Below are 6369 nucleotides of genomic sequence, written 5' to 3'. Positions count from 1 at the left end.
TGTACTACATTTCACTCTTAACACTAGTGTGTGAGAGTATTAGCTTCCCATGTATTCATCATTACAGTTTTTATCACATTCTTTCAACTATTTTATTTGATGTGTGAAAATATCTCATTTTTGTTTGAATTTATCGTACTTTAATTATAAATGAGTTTGAACATCTATTCCATTGGATTTCTGAACACTTTTTAATTAATTTTTAAGAGTTCTTTATATCTAAGAAAATGGACTCTTAAAATTTGGGCATATTATATTTTGCTTAGAAAGGTATTCACTTCCACAAAATGGACATAAATGTGCCTATGATCCTATATCTTGATTCTCATGGAGACATATTGATTTTGTAAGTGAGACAAAGAATTAATATCTACTCTCAGTTCTGATTATGAACTATTTGCTGACATTTTGGAAAGTTTGGAAGTAGTAAAGAAGTAAAAATAAGCTTTGCTCTGTTGCTCTCCCTCAGATTCCCTGGATACCATGTGAATAAAATGTGTAATTTACTTTTAAATTTTCTACCACATCTTTAGTATTTTCCCACATATTAAATATGTTCCCAAATCTGAGCTTTTAATAATTGCATAAAATTTTATGGAATGGATGATCTGTAAATTATTCATCCAATTTTATAACTGGACATGTATGTCCTTGGTTTGTTCATTTTTTTTGTGTGTGTTTTTTTTGCTAATAAGTGTATTTATGTTTCATTTACAAGTATATTCTATATAACTGTTGTTAGACATAAACATTCATCATAAAATTCCTAGAAATGCACCTTATTAATTTCTGAATATTGCAATTTTTTTAAATGAAGGAAAATATCTAAATGTATAATTGTTTTCTATTTCTTTGGCTATGAAATCAAACTTGAAGTATATATTTAGTGTGTATTTTAATTTTTCGACAAATTGTGTGGTCCTGCCAATTTTCCCTTTTATTTGGAGGGTGTAGTTTTTATATCTGTTGATTTATAGATTTTCTTTTACAAGTTCAGTTTTGAAATTTAACTATTTGATGTATTTAAGTTTATTTTTTGTGTGTTTTTGAGTGAGACAGCATCTGATGGTTTTATAAAGATATTTCTTACCAAGCCAAGATGTCCATCAATGGACTGATATCAATAGCGATATTGAAGTTGATGCTATCTGATTCTATATCTGGTATGTTTTAGAGAAAATTCACACATGGGATGATGTTTTGGCTAGAGGGCTTGTGTGCCTGAAATAATAGTTATTTATATTTTTTAGTTTTATGGTTCTGAGATATCAGTGATGGTGGCCATAAATCCTAACTACATAATAATTCCAGGTTATTCTGAAAAAACACATTAAGTTACAGATTACTCCTAATTGCCATCATTGTATTGCTTAAGCTATATTCTTGAAATTGTCTTTGATATTTTCAGCTGTGACATCCACATCTATTAGGAAGACTGTTACATCTCCCTGCAAATTATATCCAGAACCAACCAAGCTCACCATCTCCACTGCTGCCATTCTGATTCAGGTCACTATCATCTCTCACCTTTTACTCCTGTAGCTTCCTTACAGGTCTCTGTCCTACCCTTGCCTCCTGCAATCTACTGTCAAGACAGCACACTGGAAGTCAGATTATGTGCCTCTTCTGCTCAAAACTCTGCAATGGCCCCCTCTTCACTCAGAACAATAACCAGGGCCCTTACAGTGGCCCACCTGCCGCCCATGATCTGGCCTTAATGACCTTTCTCACTTCATCTCCTACTATTCTAGTCATTGCCCACTTTGCTAGACTCACACTGACCTGAATTCTCTTCCTCAAACGGGCCAGCCTTGCTCAACCCATGGAGTTCTGTTTGTTTGTTCTGCTTAGAATGCACTGAACCCACATACCGGTGTGGCTACTTCCTTTACCTCCTCAAGTCCTTGTTTAATTGTCACCTTCTGTCAAGATCTATGCTAACTGCTGTTTAAGAAATTGCATCAAAGACACTCCAAATAGATTCTGCTTAAATCTATTCTCTCTCATCTCTGCAAACGATTTATCACCTTCTCACATACAAGATAATTTACTTTTCTAAATTAGTTTCAGGTGTTTTAAACAATGTACTAATTAGACATTTGTACCCCTCACAAAGTGATAACTCCCCTCTCCCAATCTACTACCCCTTAGGGAGACCACTTCATGGACGGTGTATTTTTATTCTTATTATTATTGCCTGTCTTCTCCTAATAGACAGTAAGCTCCATGTGATTTTTGTCTGCTTAGTTAACAAATGTACCTCAAGGGCCTAGAATAGAGTCCATATGATAGTTAGGGACTCAAAACTGTGTTGAATGAGAGCTGTACCCTAAGTTTTAACTCTGGAGGGAATAGTTAAAAAGGAATAGTGACCAATGCAAGTAAGAAACAATTCTGAAGAAAAATTGACAGAAGAAGATGATTAAAGGGCTTAGGAAAGGACAAGAGAGACCTCAGCTTTCAAGTATGGGTACTCTGGAGGGGGAAAAAAAACACATTAAGAGATAATCTGTAGAAGTGAGAAGTGAAGCAGCAATGTTAGATTTTGTCTTGGGTGAAAGAAATGGAATGTCTACATGTGAAACTTACAGAAAATTCTATCATGAGCCAAGTAAATCTGGGCCCATAAAATAAGAGAATGAATCATTGGAGAAGAGGAATAAAGCGAACATGTCCCAGAGGAGGCAATAGGAGCCAAATTACTGTGAGCTTTATATATGTCAACCCATGACAGGTACTTTTCTTTTTCTTTGTTTTTTATTTTTTTTATTTTATTTATTTATTTTTTTTATTTTTTATTTTTTTATTTATTAGTTTCAGGTGTACAAGACAAGGTAATACTTAGACGTTCATCATTTATATCCCTCACACTGTGAACCCCCCTCCCCCCAACCACTATCCCTCCAACCTCACACTGAACCATCACATTATATATATAAAATTATAGTTGGCATTCATTAATGTTTAGCTTCTGGTGTACAATGCCATGATCAGGTATCCACAGTATCCTGAGGTGCTCTCCCAAATAGGACGCCATGACAGGTACTTTTCATACATTATCAAATTAAATCCAAAAAAGGTTGTTTTGAGAATTACTTGCCCTTCCTCATATATACTGGGCTTCCTCCAACATAGAACCCTTGCTCTAGCTGTTTTCTTTGCTTAGTACTTTGCAAGTTCTCACCTTGGTACTTCTCGGACAATTTGCTGAGAAAGATGGTTATGTGGTTTGCCTGATAAATGATCATACAATGGAGCAGACAAGTTTCACTTTAGATTCATAGATTCACCCCTCAAATGAATTATCACACTGCTGAGAAATCCTACTGGTCTCTTGTGCATTCATCTTCCCTCTTTCCTAGGCAGCTATTTTGTACTGACCTTTCTTTCCTTTTAATTCTCCTGCTCCACTCCTCTATCTGACTCTCCCTCCCAGCTTATGACTTTACCTCACACTTCGTGATTTTAAAAATTCAAATAGAACTTCTTCTTTTACCACTGCCAACATTCATACCACTGGGCCTTTGCACCCATCTTCTCTTTCCTTCCTGATATAGCTGAGGAAATGTGCCTTCTCCATTTCAGTCAATCTGTCCTATAGTGAGTTTGATCCTTGTCACTTTATCAAGGATTATGCCCTTTTGTTTTCTCTTTTCCCTATTGTACATCAACTTCTGCCTTTCTACTTGTTTCTCCTATTGTTTGCAAGTATGTTCTGTTATTTCCCATTCTTCAGAACAAATGTGAAAAACGCTCCCTTGACCCCAAATTGTCCTCCAAGAACTTCTCTATTTCTCTGCTCTTCCTCAAAGCTAACCTTAAGAGTTTTGTCTGAGGTGTTACTTCCATTTCTCCCATTGACATTTCAACCAACTTCACTTTTGTTTCTTTTCTTCCTACCACTCTGAAACTACTCTTGTCAAGGTTACCAGTGATACTCATGGAGTTAAATGCAATGGACACTTTTGCCCTTATCTTACTCAACCTCTCAGTGGTATTTGCCTACAAATACCTACTTATTCCTTTATGAAATATTTTTCTCTTTTGCATAATCTAGTCATATCTGATACAACTTTTCTTGTATCCTTTAGGCATTTGCCATTTTCATGCATATCAGCTTGAGCATGGTTGATTGCTTATGAAATACCTCTGTACAGGGCAACCCAGAAATGACAGGGAATTATGAGCTACTGGCTGGCAGGATGGCAAATAAATACTCCAGCTCCTCAAGAAGAATCACTCCGAGGCTTATTTCATACACTGGTGCTAGAGTTCCCCATGGGGTTGTGCTTTAGGCAACCACAGTGGTAATGAACTGTATAACTCACCTCTTTTTGGTTTTCTTACTTTCCTAACTTGCCCATTGCAAACTGATTGGGGGACACCTCTCAACTTAAGTATTATACTCCACTTTTGCCTCAAGATCTGCTTTTGGGGAAATGAATCTAATTCGCTAGTGTCTCATTTTCCTGTTTTGCTCTGATTTATCTGGTTGCTCCTTTTGAGTCTTTCCCTCCTATCTGAGCTCTCAATGTTGACACACAACTGTCGCGTCCAGTGCAACACGGGCAGTAAAGGAACGAAAAGGGGCAGCTTTAGGTTAAGTTTTTTTAAAAAAAAGAAACAGAGACTTAATTCAGTTAAATCTCAGAAGGTCAGGGGCCTCGCAGCCTGAACAAAGACTGGAGCCCAGAATCAAGCTGACTGGTGGCTTTTATTGATATTGACATAAGGCATTAGCATTATTTATTCCACGGTCTGTGACTCTTATACATCATAATAGGAAACCGATTGTCGTCAATCACCCTTGCGGCAGACAGCTGGATGCTAAGTCTCAAATTCCCCAAGGGACAAAACCTATATGCCTATGAATAGATGGAGAGCACCTCACTGAATCACTTCCCTTGCAGGTTTTGGGAAGGAATGCAGCTACAGAGACTGAGATTTTCCTTAGCCTGAGGAAGGTGGAGGCTGTGCCCACCTCTGTGAACCCCGGGGGTTCTCCTGTTGGTCCCCACGACTGCGTCTGGATTGAGTTGTTCCTACATGAGGAATCTTACTCATCATTGACTGTCCAGTCATCTTTCTGGGGCCAAACAGGGAGACATAGGGTGCAAACACAAAGGTTTAGCAAAGTCCTTGAAAGGATCGTCTTACAGACTCTCCTTTCTATGGGGGCAGGTAGAAGGAAACAAAAGGTTAAGCTGTTGCGTGGCTACAGTCACCAGACCTTAATTAAGGCCTCTTTTTCCTCATATTATTCCAACTTATTATATTTTATCAGTTACTGTAGTTTTAAATACTATCCATAAGCAATGTTTCCAAAATTTAAACCTAGAGTCTAAACTTGTCTACAGAGATCCTGCAGGTATATCCAACTGTCTTCTTGACATTTTATATATATTACATGTTATATGCCCCAGAGCAAATACTTGAGACAACTTTCTTCTCTTCCCTCCAAATCTTGTTCTTTCCTCAGTTTACTATTCTGTTAGTGGCAAATATCACTAATCTACTCTAGCTCACTTCAGAAATGTAGTGATGCACTTTGATTTCTCCGTCTTCCTCTAACCTTATGTCCAAACAATCAAGGTCTTAAATCTGTCCTCTTCTTTCCACAACTTGCACAGGCCCAGTTCCAGCCACCATTATATCTTACCGGCCAAAACCTCTAACATGTGTTCCTGATTCTGTTCTTTCTTTCTTTTCCCTAATCAAATTTCCACACGCAATGCTAACTATCTAAAACATAAAGTAAATTAGCTCACATTATGTTTTGAAATAAATAAAAATGCTTAATGATGGCCTAAAGTGACTGGGAGATGGCATTCTTACTTCAAGTTCATTTTATCCTGTGCTCCTTTGCTCTTTGTGCATTACATTTCAGGCTCATCAGCATTCTCTAAATACCCTGAAGACACTATGCAGTTTCTCATCACTGGGACTGAACATTTGCTTGTCCTTTCCTGAAATAATCTTTGCCTCCTATGTATCTTGCTGGCTCCTTTTATCCTCCTTGTCTTGACTTAAATATCAACTCTTAGTATGTCCACCCTCTCTGTCTCTTCTTCTTCCTTCTCTCTCCCCCCACCCCCAATTTCCTTGGTGGCATATATCACAATTTTTAATACATACTTTACCATATTGTCGCTAGAGTTTAAAACTTGACCTGCTTATTTATTCATTGCAGCTGGCTGGGAAGCTAAAAGATGCTGGAAGAATAATGTAGGACACTGCAGAAGACGGTGTTTACATACTGAAAGGTACAAAATTCTTTGTATGAACAAGCTAAATTGCTGCACTCCCATAAAATTTGATGAATATACTCGAAGGCCACTACCTCCCCTATTTCCTGAAGATTTTACTATC

The sequence above is a fragment of the Rhinolophus hipposideros genome (assembly GCF_964194185.1).
Source record: "Rhinolophus hipposideros genome assembly, chromosome: 22".
Lineage (NCBI taxonomy): Eukaryota > Metazoa > Chordata > Mammalia > Chiroptera > Rhinolophidae > Rhinolophus > Rhinolophus hipposideros.
The sequence above is the reverse complement of the archived record's forward strand: the minus strand, read 5'-3'. Positions refer to the sequence as shown.